The following is a 25,296-nucleotide window of genomic DNA, read 5'->3' on the forward strand; positions in this document are numbered from 1 at the left end:
AATACCGTTATGTCACAAATGTATCAGTACTAAATACCTATATGTCCCTATGCCATAAATGTCATGTATGTTGTGTATGTCATAAATGTCTATATGAATTGAAAATGGGGGACCCTGATGGAAACAAGACAAACGTCTTTCTCAGGTCTGCATCCCCTTAATAATTGTATGTATTGAGCCGTACTGTATTGTACCCATTCTGCAATCTGTTAAATAAAGTTTTCATTCATTCATTCATTCATTCATTCATTCATTCATTCATTCATTCATTCATTCATTCATTCATTCAACATAAATAAGGGTTGGGTTGGGGGGCGAAACACAGGAGTGTAATATGCTTAATGTATATGTCTGTGGGGATAGTGTGCACAGAGGGTCACTGATCCACAGACATGCACCTCCTGAATAATGTATCCATGTGCAGCAGATGCTGCAGAAGCGTGATTTTACTTGATTATTTTAAGAAAAGGGTCACAGTTCTTCAGTCCAGTATTGTCACAGAAATGACAGAGCCCACTAAAAGAGAATAATAATAATAATAATAATAATAATAATAATAATAATAATAATAATAATAATAATAATAATAATAATAATAATAATAATAATAATAATAATAATAATAATAATAATAATAATAATAATAATAATAATAATAATAATAATAATAATAATAATAATAATAATAATAATAATAATAATAATAATAATAAATTAATAATAATAATAAATTAATAATAATAATAATAATAATAATAATAATAATAATAATAATAATAATAATAATAATAATAATAATAATAATAATAATAATAATAATAATAATAATAATAATAATAATAATAATAATAATGAATAACTGTATTTGTATGGCACCTTTCATACAATAATTGCAGCCCAAAGTGCTTCACAGCAGTGATGTAGACATAGGCATAAAATTGGCATAATTATAGACAGGCATACAATGAGCAGAGAATTGATATTAAAACCTGGAAACATTTGAATAGATTTTCTAGAAAAAGATATATTGTAATATATTTGACATTACAATCTATAAAGACTATATAAGACAAAATAAAAGCAACGCATAAAGTGCAGACATTGAGCAGAAAAATAGACAGCATAAGAGCAGTGCAATAAAAATAGTGCAATAGTGCAGTGCAATAAAATAGTTATCATCTACAGTACAACAATCACAGTCTGGATGCAGTCCAAGCAGCAAAGTGTATTAAAAGGCTAAGGTGAAGAAGCATGCTTTAAATGCAGTGGTGGGGAAAACATAATTTCACGTCATACCGTTTCCCCCATGGAGCGCAGGGGCAGCCGGCGTGGGCTATGCATGGCAAATCGTAGTCGCTCACTCACTCAGTCACCGATTGATCTGCAAGGGGGCGCTTTGTCGGACATATGCGCAGGTAGCGCCGTGGGTTTGCACGGTTTCGTGCTTGTTTTCTTTGATTGTTGTTTCCTCTTCTACATTAAAATGCAGGGAACTGGTGTTGCTACGTACAAGGCATCATGCTCTGCATAACCTCACACTATTATGAAAGATCTGCACGTGTGTGGTGTAGCGAGCAGAATGCGCAGGTGCACGTCTAGACAAAGAAAGCTCCACTGTGGAAGAGAGACAATAGGGGAAGATGAATGATAAATGCACGTGGAAGGAGCCAGAGGGAGAAAATACCTTAAATAAGTTACATTACATTTACAATTTAACATTTTGTCATTTAGCTGACGCTTCTATCCAAAGCGACTTACAAGTTCTGTACGACAAGTCAGCAGGGAGGGTACGATTATAACAACTGAGTAACAATGTTCATCAAACAGTGCTGAAACTTGCAGTGATGATGGTAGTAAAGACATAGTATAGTCGGAAGCGTGCATGAAAGTATAAGACCATAAGACCATAAGAAGTGTGTTTTTAGTCGACGGCGAAAGATTGATTGGGGTTCGGCTGTCCTAACTGTGATGGGAAGTTCGTTCCACCATTGTGGAGCGAGGACCGATAATAGGCGTCTTCTCGGCTTCTTAGACAGGCAGCATTGACAGCAGTTTCAGCAAGGGTGTTCAACCTACCAGTTTTGTCATTACAATTATGGACTAAACTGTCGACCTGTCCTTAGCTCTTCGATGAAATGGTACGTTAAGAGTGTTGGACTCATTAGCCCTGTTTCCCCACTCGCCAATGCTGTCAATCGGCAGAGTCCTTTCTCAGCACAATCCATGCTGTGCTTTATACTGGTCTCCAGCAGCCCTCGCTAGTTAGCCACAAAACCAATACAAAGTCAATGGGCTCCAGTTTGTGCCTAAAATAAACAACAAAACCTGTGCGCCGTGGAGTAGGATTCCAAGTGTATTTCAGGGCTTCTAGAAACTGGAAGCGTGGACTTTTGTGAGAATAGCGTCACCATGAGGCCAAATGACTCACAGGGCTCCTCGCAAATCTAAGCGCTTCCAAGTAACACATCACTCCCTTTTTTCTATGTGTTTTTGCTGTATGTGAAATTCGGTTGGATCCGGCTGTCATACAGTTTGGCTAATTAGGCCATTTAACACATTGTGTGCCATAAACGATGCGATCACTTGGAATTATTGTTTTGGCATACCTTCTGGCTAAGGTAAGGTACATTATATGTCTATTTTACCTAATCTGAAACATGTTTTTCTAACGATAACAGTTCTGTGTTTCAACGGACGAAAAACATGCTTGGCAAACGCTACATATACATATATACAAGTCATATACCTTTGATATGGGAGTATTCAGGGTTTCAGGGGATCACCCAGAACGGTTTGGGCTTATTGCACATAAAAATTGCACTTGGAAATGTGCGATGTTTAGCGTGTAATAAACTACAAACTACAGTGTGTGGAAACAAACTATTATTCCCATGCTGGACTACAAGTAATATTTGTCGAAATGGGCCACACCATGTCTCTACAGCTATAATACAGAACACAAACACAGCTTCGCAAAAATAGTGCAACGACCAAGGAAACGACTAGAAAGGCTGGCATTCTAAAGGTAAATTAACCAAACAGTGCAGCACTCAAAGTGTTAAAGATGTTGGTCCCTAGATGCCATACAGCAATTTTCAAGAGAATCAGCAACAATAGCAGCAACAGCCCAATAGTATGTCCAGACACAATGCAAAGAGAAATAGTCTCGCTTTACTCACGTCAGTTTGACAGCTGATGACTAGCGAAACTGAGTAAAGACATGCTAGAGACATGCTAGAGAGACATGCTAACCTCTACATTTACATTTAGTAATTTAGCTGGCGCTTTTATCCAAAGCGACTTACAAGTTCTGTACGACAAGTCATCAGGAAGGGCACAACTCTATCAGCTGAGTAACAATGTTCATCAATGACAGGCAGCTCTAATCGGACGGGCCGGCTGCGAGGGCCACTCTGCCCTTGTCTGCCGGCTTCGGGCTGCGTGTTTCCCGATCAACCAATACATTGTTGGAAAGGTAAATTTGACACCATTTGATCGACACCATACTCAACCTATTGCATGCTTCCAGTCTCGGGTTACATGACCAAACAACCGACAAGCGTAATTTGACAAGACATTCTGACAAGTAACCACGTCCGGTTTGGCCTGGTCCTGAACGGACCAGTCACCTCTGAAGGTGAAAATGATTGACCGCCTTTGTAGCCAATGCAATTCCTTTCAAAAGAGACCAGACTCATGCATGTGCTATAAGTGGTTCAAGAATAAATCGCAAATTACTTTGGGTATGCAATCGTCAGGCGTGTTATGTAAAACTAGCCCCATTTTTCCCTGATCAATAAGGGGTTCATCTTCACAGAGGCCTTGTCGACATTTACAAAAACCAGAGCATTTCTAAATGTAACATATTCAATATCTACAGGCTACAGAGCATCCACAGCATTCTATTTCATGTTGATTGTGAAGATATACTACCTGGCTTCATCACGCCTGGCGAATTTCTCACTCAAACATTTTCAAATCGAGCGAACGCTGTTCACACAGATGTTCACACCGCTGTTCACCTCTTCCTTTCAATTGCCTTTGTATGCATTCCTCTTTTGAGTTGTATTTGAACATACAGTGAGATGATTTTGAATCCAGTATGTGTGCTGTCCATGAGGAGCAGCATCCCTATGTGTCATCTCTGTGACTGTAAGACTAGCACTGTCTATGTTTTTGAGTTTGCAGTGAATCCACAGCTAAAGAGATTGGTTTTATCTGGTATCACAGTAGCCAAAAAGCTGATCGCATCACGCTGGTTTCAACCGGAAAAATTTGCCGTAAAGTTTGGTTTCTTACATATCTCGATGTAATTTACCATGAAATATCTACAGCAAGAATTCTGGGTCTCAATGAATCCAAAATGTCAATGTGGTTAGAAGTGGTGGAGAGAATAAAAGCTAGCTTATAATGGTAGTGTCTGGTTAGGTGCAAGGGATAGTGGAGGTACTTCTCAAGGTGGGGTCCGGGAGGGGGGGGTTCGAGCTGAGCATATGTGTGTAGGTTTTTTAGATAACAGGTATTAGGGGTATATCTTATATAAGACAACTAACTAAAATGTGATCGCATTGGATGTGCCCTGACAATTAATGCTTGTATATCTAATCGTGTGTTGTCATGTTTGTTTATATGTTTGTTTAAAAAATAATAAAAAAAAAAAAAAAAAAAAAAAAAAAGACTAGCACTGTCTTAACTGTACTCTACTAGTACAGTAACATCCTCAATAAGATCCAATATGTCCAAAACTCTGCTGCCTGCATGCGCACCTCCAACCGCCGCTCTAACCACATCACCCCTGTCCTCCCCGACCTCCATTGGCTCCCGAGCCAACACCCTACTGTCCTTTAAAACAGCCCTCAAAACCCACCTTTTCACTCTTGCTTTTGACCTATGATTGTTTTGTTTTGTTGGTCTTTCTGTTTTTAACCTACACTGTAAAGTGTCTTTGAGCACTGTGAATTATTTATTTTAAATAAAATGACTGTATTACTTACAGGAAATATGCGAATAAATTTTTTTAGAGTATGGCCTGATGGTCATGGGGTCACCAAAATCGATAGGTGTCAATTCGGCCATTACTTTTCGAGATATTGTTCACAGACAGACAGACAAACAAAAAAACAGACAAACAGGGATGAAAACATGAGCTCCTTGGTGGAGCTAATAATCCCATAAATAACCAAACACACTTCTATAGCACTTCAATAGCATATCGGATCCAATCTATCTGGTGTTCCAAATCATGTAGGCTCCAGACAATCTGTCTGGAAAACAGACAAAGTCTGTTTTCAAACAATAAATGATGTATTGAGCCACAGTCTCTGACAATAGGCTTGAGTAGATTGTAATGAACCAAAGGAGAATATCAATGATATTTATTTTTTCTATTCTTTTTTTGTATCTTTGACGGTGAATAACACCATCAAATTTAACAGACATGAAGAATTGCCACTGAGCCCATTCAGGACCTTCTTGATATCACGTGTACAAATAATCTAAGCAAATGTGTAACTGAGGGGTACAATTCCCTGACTGTATTGATAAGTATGGTATTATTAAACCACTACCTCTTGTACTTTAACTTCTGGCCATCCAGTACATGATATAGATATGATGAACACTTTCCCACCTGATGAAACGAAGTCCACACAAATGTACAAATCGAATATTTTATATAGCAAAGTGTATATACAACGTTCACTTGATGACATTTATGATTTGAAATGCACTTGTATGGCAAATGAGTATTCGTAGGTAAATCAACATTGAATGTCCAATCTCTGGTTACGCAGGGAGTAAGTATACAACCCGGTTCTTTAGGGAACTATAGCGATGGTACTTAAATGATTATAGCTGGATACACTAAGGGGGGGGGGGGTCCCGCTGGTTGTAAGACAGTAGGAGGGGGGGTTAGAAGAGCCGCTGGCGGTATCCCATCTGGCCGACGATTTCTTGGGAGAATTCAGAGTCCTGAACACGATGCCCACAGAACCTCGGTCCGCAGATGAATACAGCTGGGCCCTCTGGTGGACGGTAGCTGCCGGTCCACAACGGAGAGACGTGAGGCGACCTCACTGGTGTAGAGCGCCGTCTCACCTGGGCTCCTCTCCGGGGGGTAGTTCCAACACTCAGCAGTGTTGGCCGTTATCCATGGAATAATCAAAGCACCCAAAGCATGTAGATAATCCAAGCCGTGGAAGGCTCGCCGTCGTCCGGGTAAAGTAATCCAATGTACAGGTCCACTCGTCCTGGCCCGGAGCTCCTCGGATGCAAGCACCACAAGTGGTCTGCCCAGCCTGGTTAAGACTCCAGATAACGTCAGGAACGATGGGGGTGCTGCTCACTTTATAACTCTAACCGAACGATGCACCATACATAATAGACTATTATTAGCTTAATAGAAATACGTCCAACTCGACGGTATAGTGCCAAACTATGACAATTCAACTATTAATCCACACGATATCTCAATGCCTATTCTGAGGCCAAGTAGGCCTTACTGCACCACACGTGCGTCGTGGGTGAGGCTTCGCGTCTGTTACTCGGTTGGAGGGTAAAGAACTAATGGACTAAAAAAAAGTTCTACTTTACTTGCGCCATATATATATGCGCTGTGAACAAATAGTACCATTCGTATTTCGCCAGACGTATTCCTATGCGGAACCGGGCTTGCCACGACATGTTGGTCGGCACGATTGAACTTGAACCTAGGGGTATGGCTGCTGGCGCCAGGTTCTCGTCCAATGGTAGAATGAAACTATTATGGGCTGTTTAGTAGACTAAAGGGATATTCAGTGCATATTGTACAAGGAATATACAGGGGATATCAAACGATATACAAATACTATTAAATATATATCCATAAATAAATATATATATTCGGTTTAATCTGATCCTTCACAACAGCCGCCCCCTAATTAGTCCCACCTAATTAGCTAAGCAGAGACAGATTAACCGCACTGTCTACCACTCAAGGTCCGCTGTAAGGGTCAGTCAACTCACAAAGTCATGGGGTCATGGTCATCATCGATAGTATCTGGGAGTCGGGGCAGTTCTATTAGCCTCGCCACGGGTCGTGTGTAAGTTCGCCCTTGGACGAGTACTTCAGCTGCTCGGACCTTGCCATCGGCACCGGTGATCACTTTGCTTACGCGGCCAGCCGGCCACATAGCTCTGGGTAGTGACTGGTCGATAATCATGACGACTGTTCCTTCTGTCAAATTGTCTCTCTCTTTTACCCACTTCTGGCGGGTCTGTAGAGACGGTAGGTAGTGGAGTAGGAAGCTGCTCCAAAACTTGTCAGCTAGTACTTGACTGTACCTCCACATTCTTCGGCCGTTCGCTTCTTCAGGCCTGTACATTGTCTGGGGTAGCGCGGGGTCCAGCCGCCCCATTAAGAGTGTGTTGGGGGTGACTGGGTCGACATCTGCTACATCACTGGAGACGTAACCGAGGGGTTTTGAGTTCAATACTCCCTCGATCTCCGTGAGGACTGTCATTAGGACTTCCTCCGCCACAGTCTGGGCCCCAAGCACGGCGTACAGGGCTGTCTTTATAGAACGTACTTCTCGTTCCCAGGTTCCACCGAAGTGGGGTGCGTTCGGGGGATTAAACTGGAGGTCAATCTGGGATGGAGCTAGGTGGGTCTTAAGTTCTGGGCCCATAGCTTGGAAGCTCTCTCTCAGCTCTCTTTCTCCGCCTTTGAAGTTTGTCCCGTGATCAGACAACAATGTAGACGGTTTTCCTTTCCGTGATGTGAATCTTCGGAAGGCCATAAGGAATGAGTCTGTGCTCATGGTCGGAAGGAGCTCGATATGTATCGCTCTGGTGGTCATGCATTTGAATACAATACCCCACCGCTTCTCGGTTCCTCTTCCTCTCTTTATATACAACGGGCCAAAACAGTCCATGCCTGTGGAGTGGAATGGCTTGTCGCCGAGTCGGAGGCGACAGGGGGGTAAGTCAGCCATCCGTGGTATGCTGGGCTGCGCGCGCCACTTTCGGCAGTCTAGACAGGTTCGCTGGAAGCGTCGCACCGCTTCTCTTCCTTGAAGTATCCAATAGCGACGTCTGATCTCCGCGAAGACTCTCTCTGCTCCTGCGTGGTGTACATCCTCGTCGTATTTCTTTATGATCAGCTCTGTGACCTTGTGTCGGCTGTTCAAGACTATCGGGTACTTAATGTCATCCGGTAGATCGGGGGCTCTCCGCAGGCGACCACCCACTCTGATGAGATTATGGGCGTCACTCTCGGGTGCCAGGTGGAGCAGTCTGCTGTCTGATGGGACGGGCTTTCCTCCCTGTAGACAGTCTAGCTCATCGGGGAACGAGTCTCTCTGGGCTCGTTGTAGTAGAAGAAGTTCTGCTTCTTCGTAGTCAGCTGCTGAAATGTCAGTGGTGGACTGAATCTCTGGGTGGTGCCACAGGAATGTCTTTTGCTGCGCACTCTCTAGGGTAATGCAGTCATCTATGTTGGGGTCTGTGGAGGCGACTGTGCTCAGTCCACAGAACATAGGTTTCTTGTTCTCAGCCTCCTCGTTACTTGCTTCCCGTGGGGTGGGCGTAGGCCACTCTTCTTCCGGGAGCTTGAGGAATTCTGGTCCGTCACTGTAGAGGTTGCGACGGGTGAGGTCATACAGAGACATTCCCCGGGTGATGACGTCAGCTGGGTTGTGTTTGGTGTCCACATACCGCCAGCTCGCTGCTTCTGTTAACTCTTGAATCTCGGTGACTCTGACTCCCACGAAGACTTTGTATCTGCATGAATCAGACTTGATCCATGTGAGTACTGTCGTGGAATCTGACCACAAGATTGTTCTGTGCACCGGAATGGTGAGTTCACGTTGGATTAACGTGGCTAGATGCGCTCCTGCTAGGGCTGCTCAGAGCTCTAGACGCGGGATAGATTGTTGCTTTCGTGGGGCTATTCTTGAGCGAGCCAGGATGAAAGCAGTGTGTATCTTTCCTCCCTTCTCTTGGGCACGCAAGTAGGCCACCGATCCATAGGCTACTTCGGAGGCGTCGCTGAAGACGTGTAGATCAATCTTGCATGTCTCTGGCCTCACTGTGGATGGGAAGTAGCTGCGGCGTATATTGACGCCTGGGAGTGAGCGGAGTTCCGTCTCCCACTCTCTCCATGTTGAGGCAAGGTGTGCGGGTATGGGGTCGTCCCAGCCCTGGTCCTTGTCCCATAGTGCTCGTACAATCATCTTTGCCCTGGTGGTGTAAGGTAGAATACATCCCAACGGGTCATATTGTCTGGCGAGTGTTCTGTACACACTCCGTCTGGTGGTCGGTGTCGCCGTCGACCTTCCCTGCTCTGGAGTCAGGGGTTTGTGTCTATAGTGGAGCGAGTCTGTTTTGAAGCGCCAGACTAGTCCTAGTGTCATTTCTTGGGCTTCTCCTGGGATGGTCGCCATCCAGGTCTCGCTGCTGGCAGCCTTGTCCGCGGGGGAGAGGCTGCGCAATACGTGCGGGTCACTGCTGGCCCACTGCCTGAGATCAAAGCCGCCTTTGATCAGGGAGGCGCGTAGCTTGATTAGGAGAGCCTCGGCTTCTTCTTGAGTCGAAACGCTTTGTAAACAGTTGTCCACGTAGAAACTGTTCTTCACACTGTGTCGGACCTCTTCATCTGCTGCTGGGTCCTCTGCGACGTGTTTCTGTAGTGCAAATGTAGCACAGCACGGGCTGCATGTGGTTCCGAAGGGGAGTACTTCCCACTGGTAGATGGCTGGGTTCTCATCTCCGATCCTCTCTCTCCATAGGAACCGCAGCAGGGGCTTGTCCTCCTCCACTAGTCTCACCTGCAGGAACATCCCTTTGATATCCCCGCTGATAGCCACCTTGTCCTGGCGGAAGCGCAGTAGCACGCCCAGTAGGGAGGGGCCGAGTGTGGGGCCGGGCAAGAGCTCTTTATTCAGATTTTGGGATCCGATCTGGTAGCTGCAGTTAAACACAATGCGATCCTTGCCGTTGTGATGGACCTTGTGGTGCGGCACGTACCATGATTCGGTCGTCTGATCGGCCTCTTTAATGTCAATCTTTGTCACGTGTCCCGCTGTGATTAGCTTCTCAATCTCAGCGCGGTACACACGCTCTTGAGCGGGGTCTTTGGCTAGGTGCCGCTCTGTGTTCAATAGATAGCGCTCCGTGGCGTCTTTCTTCGCGTGAAAGGTGGGCATTCCCTCTCGCCTCAGGAGTGGAGTTGCGTATCTCATCACTCCGCCGACTGTGACTCTCTTTGTCCCTTGCTCGAGTAGGTTGATGGCGTAAATGTCTTCTTTAGAACGAATATCTTTCTTTTCGTTCTTAAAGGGCATTGTCTCTAGTGTCCATAGCCTCTTGACATGCTGCAGGAGAGTGGTGTCTTCTTCTGTCGTTCTGGAGTGGAGGCAGCTAGTGGCTGCTGTTCGGTTGAGAGATTTAGCGAGGGGGCCTTGTAGTGTCCACCCTAGGCGGGTCTCGACTGCTGCAGGACAGCCTCGGGGTCCTGTATGGACCCGGTCAATCGGGACTATGAGTTCTGCATGGTCGGAGCCTATCAGCAGGGTCGGGGTAGCGCCGTCTATGAGCGGGATAGGTAGTTGACGCAGGTGCACATATTTATCCATCAACTTGGCGATGGGGTAGGTGTACTGCGATAGTCCTATTTCTTGGCTGGTGAAAGCATTTGTAATCCTATACCGTCGCTCTGGCTGCCCGTTTGCTGCGATAGTGAAGGAGACATGCTCGCCCTTTATCGTCTTTAAATCTCTTCTTATTGTCCGAATCGTCATTTGGTTCTCGCTCCCCCGCAGTCCCAGCTGGGCCGCAGCGGACGCGAGCAGAAGGGTCTTCTCTGACCCGTCATCAAGGACGGCGTAAGTGTCCATGACTTTATCTTGGTAGCTCAATGTCACACGGACTACCTTTAAGAGCACTTGGGCGCCGCTGCTGCTGGCGGGGTCAATGTACATGACACTTGCCTTGGTGCCGCTCGATGGTGCAGGTGAAGGCCGTCTTCTGTTACTGTCGTGTAGTATATCTAGATGGGCTCCGTCGCACCGACTGCACCTTTTCTTTAGGCGGCATTCGGCTGCCATGTGACTGCGCGCACATCGGTAACAGCGCCTGTTGGACTTTATCCATTGACTCACTTCTTCTGCATTCATCTTTGTGAACAGGTCACATTGTGACAGCCAGTGTTCTTTCTCACAGTAGGGGCACACCATCTTCCACTTCTCTTTTCTCGAGGGGGTACTGTGGCTCTTACTGCTCGGTACTGACTCTGATTGGTGCATGACAGTCACCGATCTTCTTCCATCATTTATTCTCCTGGGTCCCTCTCTGGAGCTTGGCGTGCTCCGCCCGAACGTATCCAGTCGTAAGCTGCTGACTTCTCTCGCCAGGAAGTCGGCTAGATCAAGGAGGGATGGTTCGGGGCCGTTAGGATCCCGGTAGTCTCTCTGCCGCCTAAAACGCTCTTGTCTTGCGGGTGGCAGCTTCTCCAAAATCCTCTCGACGTTAGAGTTGGCGTATAGCTCATGCATGCCCTTTTCCCGTTGCGCTCCCAGCATCCCTACCAGGGACTGCACTTTGATTGACAGGTCGTCTAATGAGCGATTGTCTGTTGCTGGGGGTAGGCGATCAATATGCCTTATCTCTTGGATTACGTAATCCCATATACGTCCATATCTCTGGTCCAGCGCTGCTAGGGCCGCGGTGTATGGGGTCGTAGAGGTGGCATAGGCTAGCGCTATATTGTGTGCTCGTGGTACTTTCAGGTGCTTCAGTAATATTGCATACTTGTGGCGTTCATCAGCGACATCCACCATCATTGTCTCTAAGCACATCCGGAGCTCCGTGTACTGTGCTCGATTCTCATAGGTGAAGTCTGGAAACGACGGCGTGGCAATGTATGACGCCGTGGATGGCTGATACATCGGCGAGCGTTGGGGGAGAGACCTCCTAGGCGAGTCCCCTCTTGCGCCTCTCTGTGGGCTGGTACCGACAGGGTACCATGGCCCGCTGGTCCAGGTGCTATTCCTCGGGGCTGGTCGTGCGTCGTGCTCACCCGTGAATAGAGTCGGGGGTCTGTAGCGCAGCGCCGCGGGGGTATAGCCTGGGCTGTACTGGACCTCCTGGTCCGGTGGAGTACTGTGCTGTCGTCGGGCTTGGTTCTCCTCCTCTCCCTCTTCTTCCTCTATCAGGTCTTCCAGATCCTGTAGTCGTTTATTTAGCTTCTCCGCAGTGTATGCCGCTCCTTCCTTGTAGCTGGGTCTCGCTTGGACCGGTCTGGGAAGGGGGTCTGCGGGGGGTATAGGCTTGGTCTGTTGGTCAAGTTCAGGGTCGCTTGCTCGGTTAGGAGACGCTGCCCTTGACTGTTGTCTCGACGAGTTCCTTGAACCCCTGGCGGAGGGAGAGGGTGTTGCCTTGAGGATCAGCTGCTCCATTAGCTGCGCTTGTAACTTGTCGCGCTCGACTTCGCGCTTGGTGAGATCTGCTTCTCTTTGGGCACCGGCAGCGGCGCGCTGGGCGTCGGCCCGGTCTCTTGCCATATTCTCTTCCGTCTGAAGGCGTCTCTTCTCCAGGCGTATGCGCTCTTCTTCGCTCCGTTGCTGTGCTTGGAGTCGATCGCGTTCGCCCTGAAGTCGATCGCGTTCACCCTGAAGTCGATCGCGTTCGGTAGAGGCTGTCAGGCTGACGAGGAACGCCTGTTGTAGCATCCTCTCCGCTTCGCTGGGGGAAGGCGGTTGTGGAGGTGAGCCGCTCCTGGGTGAGCCGCTCCTGGGTGTACTCGTTGGGGAGTCCTGGAGCTCTATTTCCTCTGCGCTCTCCTCCTCTTCTTCCGTGCAGAGTTCTCTCTCTGTAGGGTTGTCTTCCTCCCGGGGCTGGTCGGGGACTACTTCTTCGGTATTGGCGGGGGGTAAAGGCATGTCAGCTCCCTCCTGGTCCCCACCGTGAGCTTGGTCAGTTACATTAGAACCTACTAGGGCCTCTGTGGTCGGGGAAACCTGGTCGTTAAGGTCAGACATAATTTTACTTTCTACTTTTACCGCGTTTACCGTTTGTCGAAGGCTAGGTAGTTGACTGACAGTGTAATCCTCTAAGTACTGAGGTGGCTGTCGTCTGCGCTGCGGGCGTTCTACGTTAGGGGGACCGTTTCGTGGAGTGTTCATCATAGGCCATTTTAATATTAATAACACTATATTAATATTACACTAGTTACCATCCGGCTCGAAGGACCAATTGTAACTGAGGGGTACAATTCCCTGACTGTATTGATAAGTATGGTATTATTAAACCACTACCTCTTGTACTTTAACTTCTGGCCATCCAGTACATGATATAGATATGATGAACACTTTCCCACCTGATGAAACGAAGTCCACACAAATGTACAAATCGAATATTTTATATAGCAAAGGGTATATACAACGTTCACTTGATGACATTTATGATTTGAAATGCACTTGTATGGCAAATGAGTATTCGTAGGTAAATCAACATTGAATGTCCAATCTCTGGTTACGCAGGGAGTAAGTATACAACCCGGTTCTTTAGGGAACTATAGCGATGGTACTTAAATGATTATAGCTGGATACACTAAGGGGGGGGGGGGTCCCGCTGGTTGTAAGACAGTAGGAGGGGGGGTTAGAAGAGCCGCTGGCGGTATCCCATCTGGCCGACGATTTCTTGGGAGAATTCAGAGTCCTGAACACGATGCCCACAGAACCTCGGTCCGCAGATGAATACAGCTGGGCCCTCTGGTGGACGGTAGCTGCCGGTCCACAACGGAGAGACGTGAGGCGACCTCACTGGTGTAGAGCGCCGTCTCACCTGGGCTCCTCTCCGGGGGGTAGTTCCAACACTCAGCAGTGTTGGCCGTTATCCATGGAATAATCAAAGCACCCAAACAAAGCATGTAGATAATCCAAGCCGTGGAAGGCTCGCCGTCGTCCGGGTAAAGTAATCCAATGTACAGGTCCACTCGTCCTGGCCCGGAGCTCCTCGGATGCAAGCACCACAAGTGGTCTGCCCAGCCTGGTTAAGACTCCAGATAACGTCAGGAACGATGGGGGTGCTGCTCACTTTATAACTCTAACCGAACGATGCACCATACATAATAGACTATTATTAGCTTAATAGAAATACGTCCAACTCGACGGTATAGTGCCAAACTATGACAATTCAACTATTAATCCACACGATATCTCAATGCCTATTCTGAGGCCAAGTAGGCCTTACTGCACCACACGTGCGTCGTGGGTGAGGCTTCGCGTCTGTTACTCGGTTGGAGGGTAAAGAACTAATGGACTAAAAAAAAGTTCTACTTTACTTGCGCCATATATATATGCGCTGTGAACAAATAGTACCATTCGTATTTCGCCAGACGTATTCCTACGCGGAACCGGGCTTGCCACGACATGTTGGTCGGCACGATTGAACTTGAACCTAGGGGTATGGCTGCTGGCGCCAGGTTCTCGTCCAATGGTAGAATGAAACTATTATGGGCTGTTTAGTAGACTAAAGGGATATTCAGTGCATATTGTACAAGGAATATACAGGGGATATCAAACGATATACAAATACTATTAAATATATATCCATAAATAAATATATATATTCGGTTTAATCTGATCCTTCACAACAAAATGAATAAAAGGAAGATGATTAAACAAGATATTTTCTAGAGACAGTACTGAATTCTGCCATCCGGACACATGCAATTGGAAATATGATTATAGAATATAGAATATCAGGCCTATAAATGACCTTATTATGGCCAAGTCACACATCTATGGATCGGGCCAAATCTCCCTTTGAATGAACAAACAGTGAATGACATCTACTGTAAGTACAGTTACTTTTTTATAATATGTAAATACCTAAGTAAATGGAATATTGCTCCACTTCTACAAGGACCATTTGCATATTCTTGGTATCTAGGGACATCTATGGACCTCAGTGAATGTATTCCCAGTGTCAGAAATATTGTGTCTATTACTAGGCTTCCATACAGAATTTTGAACCTAGAACCCCATATAAATTTACAGGAAGTGTAGTTTTGAAAGATTCCAATGCTGATCGACAGCTAGCGATGTCTATTACAAAATGGCCGCAAAAAATACAATTCCCATGATTCAAGGTTTTACAAAATGGTTGCCTCTCGCGGAATATACAGACATTTCAAAGAGGAAAATCTATCTAAATAAATCAAATCAAAATCAAATCAAATCAAATTTATTTGTAAGGCCCAACAACACACGTTAATGTCCCCATGGGCCGTACACGTCTTCTTTAAACAAGTCAAGAAGAAACATAACAATAAGTCAAGAACAGAACAAGAACACCATAAGGTCCAACAAATTTAAAATAAATGCAAATAAATGAAAAGAATGCAAGCACTCCCAGACATACCCCACGCGAAGGTAAGGAAAAACTCACTAAAACCTGGAGGAGGAGAGAAACCTTAGAAGGGCCATTCAAGGGGGGATCTCCCTTCTTAGATGTCGGTGATAGTAGTGTTGCAGACTAACAGTTGGTAAGCATGCACTCAAGTGTGTAGTGAAACACAGATGAGTGCATGCAATAGCAACTGAACATTTTGAAAGAATAAAGATAGAGCTGATAGTGAATCTATTTGAGGCACAGGTGCGGCCTACAAATAACACTTTAACCTATTCCTAAACTAACGTATTGATGATAATATACATTATACATGCTGTTGTGACATGGTTAGTTTATACTTGAATACGTTTGAAATAAAAATTGCTACTTTTATAGAACAGTCTGAAAAATATTGATTTATGACAAGATGTAATTTCGGGACCGGTACAGGTCCCGTCGGGTAGAAGAGGTTAAGTTGCACTGTATAGATAATATTGATACACTATAAATAATGATCCTGTCAACATTGATTTGACTTTATTAGTTGTAGAGTAAAGTTATCAGTGGTTCAAAGAGAAAATGTGGGAAGGCAGTTTTTAAAATCATTGACCGCCACGCTGTTTTCCCATCTCTACTCAATGGCACCAGCTTTATTGACCATTTTCACGATGTTTGCGGACCCATCGTGTGTTCTGTATTATAGCTATGGAGACAATAGTATGGCTCATTTGACAGGCATTGTTTATAGTCCAACACTGACTAACCAGTTAATTTCTACATACTTTAGTTTGTGCGCTATTCCATGCGAAAACATCGCCCCTTTCCAAAATAATCCAGTATTTTTTTCTAGATCGCGAGATGACATGTTATATGCATATGCCCAAATCGTTCGGGTTGCTCGCCTGAAACTCCAAATATTTCCAAATCAAAGGTATATACCATATATATATGTTTCTTCACAAAATCATCAAGGGGGGTGGGGGGGGGGGGTCGTTTTACCTCGAAACTGCGATCGTTACCAAAAGCATGTTTTAGGTTCGGTAAAATACGACACTGATCGATACAAAAGCATGTTTTAGGTTCGGTAAAATACGACACTGATCGATACAAAAGCATGTTTTAGGTTAAAAAAATACTAGCAGGTTACCTAAAATAGACCTTACCTTAGTCAGAAGGTACTCCAAAATGAATAAATACCAGTCGTCCCATCGCGATCGCAATTACTCGTGTTTATTGGGCATGGCTATCATACTGGAAACAATAGGTTTGAGGCATCAAATCTCAGACCGATTGCTATGTCCTGATTCACTTTGAGGGGGAAGCAGCCGGAGGTACCTCAGTACTGAAAGACAACTGATATCCCCAGTTCAAAAGGTAGGCGATAATAGGGCGGCTAGGTGGCGCAGCGGACATTGCGCTCGTCACCAACGCAAGAGACACCGGGTTCGAATCCGGCTGTCGGCGTTGCCTCCGGCTTGGGCCGGCCGTCATACTAACTCAATTGGCAGAGTTAGCGGGTGGAAGTCGATGGGTGGTAATCTGGACATTGTGGACAGCGACTCCTACAGGTCGGTTGGGGGACGCCTGCACAGCCGAGACAGAAAATGGCGGGGTTAGTGTGTGAGCCTCCCACACGTTACACCTCGCCAATGAGAGTCCGCACTGGCAGGTGAAAAGATGTGACAGGCTGCCTCCTCGTGTATCGGAGGGGACACGTGATGCAAGGCTTCTATCCTCCCTACAACCGGCCAGTGGGGGACATATGCGAGCAACATTCAAGACAGGGGAGGGGAGAATTGGCACAGCGGATTGGGATGGGGGAAAAATTGAAAAAGAGGAGAAAAAGTGGATTAAAAAAAGTAGGCGATACTGCCACATGGCGGGATTCGATCGTCATTGCAATTTTAACATAGGCAACGGTGCCAGGGAGACACAGGCAGCTCCGAGCAAGTGTTTAGAATGGGGATCAAAGGAAAAAGATCAAAGGATCTAAAAACGAGAAAACACGTTTTTGGCGCTAAACGTTCCTTTTAGAGTGTATGGTGGCTTGGTGTGTGTGTGTCTGTGTGTGTGTGTATGTGTGTGTCTGAGTGTGTGTGTGAGTCTGAGTGTGTGTGTGTGTGTGTGTGTGTGTGTGTGTGTGTGTGTGTGTGTGTGTGTGTGTGTGTGTGTGTGTGTGTGTGTGTGTGTGTGTGTGTGTGTGTGTGTGTGTGTGTGTGTGTGTGTGTGTGTGTGTGCGTGTGTGTGTGTGCACTTGCCAGTAGCATGTACTTGACAGCTTAATGCACCAGGGGTCTCTGAATGGGAGGCTGTTTTAACGATTTAATGGCCCATTCAATGGATTCATTCCGCTTCATGGGCTGCACCTCCGATCAGAGAGGCACACCGCTGCCGTCTTGCAGCTGGCGGGGATTCAGCAGCACTTCTTCTCTCACGTCGGGACGTACCTGTGCGCCGGCCGCGGCGGGGCCAGCGTGACGCTCGTTCAAAAGCAGCACAATGCTCCCAGTCGTGGCTCCAGTGGTTATAGCGGATGTAATGCCGTTCCGTTTAGTCTGCTTAGCTTCAGCGCTCTGAATAACCATCCTCCCACACACACACACACACACACACACACACACACACACACACACACACACACACACACACACACACACACACACACACACACACACACACACACACACACACACACACACACACACACACACAATCATACACCTGCCGTTCACTACTTGGAGGAAAGTAGACTATTAGCTCTCTGGCCTCACCTCTCCTGGCGTTCGTCTCCCCCCTCCCCGCCTCAATCCGGTGGTGTGAAAGCACCATTTTGGAGGTGTGGAGTGAAGTGTTGTCCCGCCGGTCGTGCTATCACTCAGGCCCAGAGCGCTCCCCGTCCGTCCCCTGGGTCAGGTGGGTAGTAAGTTTGGTACACACCTACGTCTCTCTCATTAACTCTTTCACGCACGCACGCACGCACGCACGCACGCACGCACGCACGCACGCACGCACGCACGCACGCACACACACACACACACACACACACACACACACACACACACACACACACACACACACACACACACACACACACACACACACACACACACACACACACACACACACACACACACACACACACACACACACACACACACACACACACACACACTCTCTCAGAGCACCGACTACAGAGTTCCTTGGTAACGCTAGAATAGTGGAACCACTTCCACCAAAGGGCGTTGGACTGAGACAGGTGAGAAAGAGCTCTGTGAGTGTTACATATGATTGGCTGCTAGACACTGACTGATGTTACAAGAACAGAGGATCAGAGATGTCAGATGAGGAAGACGTTTTGTAGATTAAAGAAGTCAGATGATTGACAGGGGCTGGTGTGAGCTGGGTAGTGTAGTTTTTCTAAATTCAAAAGTGCATTGAAAGCCCTGGGCCTCTTGCTTCAAAAGACTACACTCACTTTTGGCTGCACCACTTCCTCCCATCAATATGCGCCGGTTTCCAACTCAATGCCCTGAGATTTCTATAATCTTATATTTCACTAATAATTCAATTAAAATCATTGGTAAACAAACGCAATGCTGAAAATATACACTATGACTGCTGTTTTGACAGGATTAGGGTCTTTACTCTTGGCTACATTTGAGAGAGAAAAAAACGCAACATTAATCCATACAGTCTGTAGACATGGATTTATGATGTGATGTCATTTTGGGTCCGGTACCGGACACATCGGGCTTAAGAGGTTAAAACGCCAATCCAGTCTGTTCAATCCTCTGTAGATTGTCTTTGCGAATAAATAAGCACTTTCCAGAACTGCTTCCAGCTGAAGCCACCATAACATTTCTGCAGACATAGAATGATTCACTCCTGGACCGCCTTGATGACCTAATAGGTCCCGCAGGGCCAACCTTCAAATTGTAAACCGTAAACGGCCGGTACCGGGTCGAGTTCATATAATGAAACTGAATTGGGGGTGGGGGCACGGCTAAGGGAAAGAAGCTGTTCCTGAGCCTGCTGGTCCTTGAACTAAGATTCTTGTAGCACCTCTCAGAGGGGTGGAGGGCAAACAAATCTGTGGTTGGGTACCAGACTGTGATGCATTTAGTGAGTATGCCTTCTATGGTGTATCGGTAGAAGTGACAATAGTTTTCTTTACCAGGGTCGAGGTGTTGAGGGCCCAAAAGAGGTCCTCTGAGAGGTCCTCAGTTGGGGAGGCTAATTCTAGGGTATTTATTTTATTTCAAGGGGTTCTGGTTTGCATGCTCTTCATCATCATACTTTTTGTGTGTTTTTTTTAAAATTTGTATCTGGATCTGCACAATACACCTTGCGCCTTAATTACTTATGCATAAAGAATTATTGAGACGAAACATAAGTTGGAAAACGAAGACCAGAATTTTGGAAACATATGTTATGTCAGTCTTTTCATACGGAGCAGAGGCATGGGCGCTGAATGAAGAGGCAAAGAGGATGATAGACTCTTTTGAAATGTGGACGCTGAGGAAGATGCTGAAGATAACATGGAAGGAAAGATCAAGAATGAGGAGGTACTGAGAAGAGCGGGTATGCAAGGAGGACAGCTGCTGGAGAGGTTGAAAAGGAGAAAGATGGAGTTGTGCGGGCACGTGCTGAGAGGATCCAGTGGGGAGATGTTCAAGAATGTGGTGATGAGGAATGTGGATGGAAAGAGAGGAAGTGGAAGACTAAGAAGAGTCTGCGTAGACAACGTCTGTGATTGGAGTGGAGTGATAGGCGGAGTCACGGAGTTGGAGAAAAAAAGTGGGGACAGAATGGGTTGGAGAGTGATAGGCAACCTTCGGAATGAAGAAGCCACGTGATGATGATGATGATGGGGCAAAAATGGGGCTAGTTTTGCATAACACGCCTGACGATTGCATACCCAAAGTAATTTGCGATGTATTATACTTTATACTTATAGCACATGCATGAGTCTGGTCTCCTTTGGAAGTAAACATTGTGAACTTTCTTCCACAACAAAGAAGAATCACTCTAAGTGCTAATGAAATAGAGTTACAGAGGTTTGAACACACTGAAGTAAAAGTTTTGCTTACTCACATTTCTGTTTACTTGTTGCCAGATGTCTGTTTTTGAGTTCCAGCTGAGAGATAGGAGCTGGAAAATATAACGGTTCCATAGCTTTATCTAGTACAGGTCCAAAGTTGATAACAATCCCACAGAAAATGTGTGTTTTACAAAGGTTTTTATAATAATGTGTACCGGCTTTAATTCAGCATCCAAAATGGCCGTCCACTGCCATTGATTCCAAGGCGCTAGTCAAAACAAAGAATTTCCCAGGCTTCTTCTTTGTCTTTCTTATTGCAATCAGCCCTTGCGTGGGACAGCCATGGCTCCAGAATTGCATTGGCTACAAAGGTGGTCAATAATTTTCAGAGGTGACTGGTCCGTTCAGGACCCGGCCAAACCGGACATGGTCACTTGTCCAAATGGCTTGTCAAATCACGCTCGTTGGATGTTTCGTCTTGTAACTCGAGACTGAAAGCATGCAATAGGTCGAGTAGGGTGATGATCGAAAGGCGGCAAATTCAACTTTCCAACAATGTATTGGTTGATTGGCAAAAACGCAGTCCGATGTTAAGGTGTCTCTGCCTCTCTGCTCCATTTTTCTTTTTTATACTATGGCTAATATACCAAAGAGCAGCACTGGAGGGGAGGGATCAGCCATTCACTTTTCCATCTGGAATGTGAAGGGGTTAAATGGACCAGTGAAGCGGACTAGCCCACAAAAAAAAATAAAGTATCTTTTCTTCAGGAAACACATCTGAAAAACACAGACCACTCTAGACTAAGAAATTGGCTGGATAGGCTCAAAGCTTTCATTCAAAGGTCATGGTTGTTTTATTATAGTATCTGACTCACTATTCCATACCCCAGTTGTACTTGTACATATCTGTGCTCCCAACTGGCACGATGCAGGTTTTTATTAACAAATCAATCTTTTTAATCCCCAAACAAAATTCTCGATATATAATTTTCTGTGGTGAATCTGAATTGTGTTCTACACCCAGCTTGAGCTTTAATCCTAAATCACTGTCTCTCTCTAGGATGGAGAAAACTATTTTGACTTTTATGACTGGTGCAGTACCGTCCAGATCCTGCTAGTAGGCAGTATCGAGAGTGCAGTAAACCCTGTTCCAGACCGGGTGCTATGTTTGAACCGCTCCGGGCACACTTTTCTAGTAATGGGAAACCTAGGGCTTCACTCGATCGCATTGAATCATTTTCGGGACCCCCGATCCATATGTTGTGGTGGGTTATGTTGTGGACCAGATGAACATAAGATGGACCAGATGGTGATCCAATAATTATATTATTCTTTTTGGAATACCACCAACCACAGGTAAGGACTATCTGACGTCAATTTCGGCTTGATCGTGCAAGGTTTTCATACCCATCCCCCTGATCGGCGTGTGTTGTGGTAATAACGAATGCCGTTACTGGCAATCAAATAATCAAAAAACTACCCCCTCCCCCTTTCATGCATTCATGATGAAACATAATACCTATTATATAGATTTGATTTGGAAATAGGTTGAAGCTCCCGTCAGCGGGAGAACAATAGGCTTCAAAAGGTGTGAAAACGTCCTCAGAGAGGATTTTTCATAAATGCCGAAAATGTTAGGATTCAGAATTAGGTAAAAATTTCTAGTGCTTTGAAATGTTCTCTATCTGTTTCCTTATTTGCTAAATGTAATACAACTTGTAAATGGGTTAATTCTTGGTAGATTGTACGGCTGTATTTCGCCGCAGTCTATCCAGATAACTACAATGTCGAGGGAAGAGCCCAGTATCTTTGGAACAGTTTGTGACTGGCAGCAGTCCGCAATATAATGGTAATATATATATCCATTACGTCCTAGTTGGAGGGCTAATACAACTCCAGAGTTAATAGCTTCTAAAGCTTCTGTAAACATGTATCCACTGTGTTAGATGTCTTCATACTAACCAACAAATCCGACTCAATTTCACCGTTGCTGTTAAGGGAGACACTCAAGGAGGAAAATCAGTGAACATGGGGAAAAAGCAGTTTGCCTTCTGGCCTATCAATTAAAATATAAATGTAACAACTCTACAACAGATCTACAACTCTTCCCACATGGGAGGTAATCAATGGACCTATCTCTAACCCCAACCTCTTTTCTTGATCCTCCAATCGCAACTGTTGCTTCCCTCGGACAAACTCCCATGTCAATTCCATCAAGAGGATGCAAAGAGGCAGGGCCTCCAGTCCATGGGGTTTCCCCAGTATATCCGTATTTCCCCTATTCTGCCACAACCATCTACATAGTGTAATTTTACAAATTACACACAGGTAGACTTACATCATTATATTTTAAACCAGAGTATTCATGTATCTTTATTATTCGTAAGCATATTTCACAGCTATTTATGGTTTGATTTACAATTGATTTACAGTTTGAAGACACAATTTCAACAGATCAGACAGGCTTCATCCTTCATGTTTTGTTTCAATGCCCTAAACTCACAGGGTTCTGGGCTACAGTGATCGGAACCCTGTCTGAAGCCTTTGATAATGATTTACAACCTAAAGACGAGATAGCCATCTTTGGGGTACAGGGTAATGACTTATCTTTGACAAGTAGCAAAGATGCAATTGCTTTTGCCTCCCTTACGGCCAGGAGAAGGATCCTGTTGGAATGGAAATCTGCTAAACCACGTAAAGCATATGTCTGGCTCAGTGACTTGATGATTTTCCTCAGATCGGAAAAGATCAAATTCTCCATTGAGGGATCAACCAAAACATTTAATTAAACTTGTGTTATCTTACTTACAAAGGTTAACACCACCCCTCTGCCCTTTAAAATAACAGCAATTGTGTCTGGCCTAGGGTTGTGCTGGCTACGGTCTGGTCCTGTGGTGTGCGCAGAATCATGATGCAACTAAGCAGTATGCAATCCAGAAGGTTGTTATTGCTGTTATGTTCTATTTCTTTGTTGTTTTGGTTTTATTTTCTTTCTTCCTGTATAACCCCATAAAATTGTGTACGACTGAGTGTATTTATTTGTATCCAACAGTTGTATTTAAACTGGCTGGTGCTCTTGTACAGTGTAATTTTGACTATGTGTGTTGCTCCTGGTTCAGCACAATTTAATTTATTATTTATAAATATCAAATTCATAAAAAATGTTTAGCTTTATTGTGTTCATTCTTTTATAAAAGGAATACACTTTTCTTAAGAATATGTATGAGAAGCTTGCTTCAAATGTATGTGTTTTTTTTATTAATTCAATCAATCAATGCATGTGTTGTCAAAGTGTAGAGCATGCAGTTACTTTTATTTGAATGTATCTTTGCACATGCAGTTACTTTAACTTGAATGTATATGTCACCTGACCCCAATGAAAAGCACCCCAGTCTACAGCTAGGAAGTGCAAGCGCACAGGTGTACTTTTCAAAGAGCTCAGCTGAACTACCACAACAGATTCCCCAGGACCACAGACAGACAAGGAGAGAATGTTTAGCAAAAACAAGCAATACTTTATTACATAATGGTATTTAAGAAAAACAGGCAATACTTTAATACATAAGTTACAAATTCATAAACCTACCTAAACACTATTAGACTAGATTAAAATACCCACGCCTCTTAAGCCTAGGGTAGTTAAAAGGAGGAAGTGCTCCATGCCCCGTAAACCCACCCCCAGACTGTTACTCCCACCCACGTCACCTATCCCCGCCCCTGAGACACTACACACGTGAAGGAAAAAGAGTCTACCCTGCACACAGGTCTATGACTTATCAAACGTCAACTTAGAATCACACTATACCACACGGTTCACTGCAAACATCCTGAAATAAGCATCGATATCACACTATCCCTCGGGGAGCCACGGCAAATGATTTAGGGAGAATATAGGTAGATAAATACACACTAAGTGTTCACACGGTAAATTAAGGGGGTTTGGATAGGATAGTGGGTGTTGTTCACCGCTAGGGGTTGGGACCAGCCCTAGAATACTCCTCCCATATCCTAACCTAGGTCTGGGGCAGTGGAAGCGCTGAGTTACAAACAATACAAACAAAGGTTAATGATAACCGGGGCCCGAAGCTGAGGGCCGGAAGGACGCCACCTCCTTCCGCTCCCGTAGCCCCTCTCGGCTTCGGGCTAAAAACTGTTCGGTCTGTACTGGGGTGTTTTAGGCCCTCCAAGCACCAGGCGTGCAATAATGTCCTTCCGCCTGTAATGAAAGGCACAGTCAGTAAGAGCAAGGTTCCCCCCGTTCACGGGTTCGTCACAATGCACAATTGATTAGATATCCTCCATATGATTTAGAAAAGAGAGAAAAGGTAGTTCACAGAGGATGGAGAATCCACAATACTAGGTTCCAGTCTTCGACAGTATTACTGGCTTTACTGTATGCCGTTCCGATAATCTTCAGCTTCACGCCACTGATAATATTCCTAATTCAAATGCAGTCACCGTTCGTCTATGTCTTCATTTACCACTCGGGAAAATAGTTTGTTTGTTTAGGCACGTATTCTACTGTCTTGCGTTCTTTACTCACGGCGCCCGGTGTGGCGATAATGTCCCTCCGGTCTGAAGCTCCACTCGTTTCCACTCTGGAGGAAACACCGCAGTCGCCGCTATGAACTGGTTCCACTGGAGGAAAGGTAAAAACACAAAAAGAGCTGTGTGTCCTCGCAGCCCTGCGTCCTCTGCTAGCGTCCTCTCGACTCCCGTTTTCGTTCTGGAAGCAGCAATAGCGCCATGTGTACCAGCAATATCACCAGTCGATGTCCTCGGGATTCTCTTTCCTCCTCTGCTCCGGGTCTCGTCCTTCTGTGTCTCGCCCCCAGCTGACAATACTCGCCTCCCTTTTGAGCGAGTTTGCAGGGTTCCAGGGCACT

General features: G+C 45.3%; 1 protein-coding gene across 1 annotated transcript in view; it reads left to right on the top strand.

Moving 5' to 3' along the window:
- asic2 (acid-sensing (proton-gated) ion channel 2) overlaps positions 1–25,296 on the top strand; it is a gene marked incomplete at its 5' end in the record, with an annotated part of 362,882 nt that overhangs the window by 120,251 nt on the left and 217,335 nt on the right.

Source organism: Notolepis coatsorum (assembly GCF_963971535.1).
Source record: "Notolepis coatsorum genome assembly, chromosome: 14".
Lineage (NCBI taxonomy): Eukaryota > Metazoa > Chordata > Actinopteri > Aulopiformes > Paralepididae > Notolepis > Notolepis coatsorum.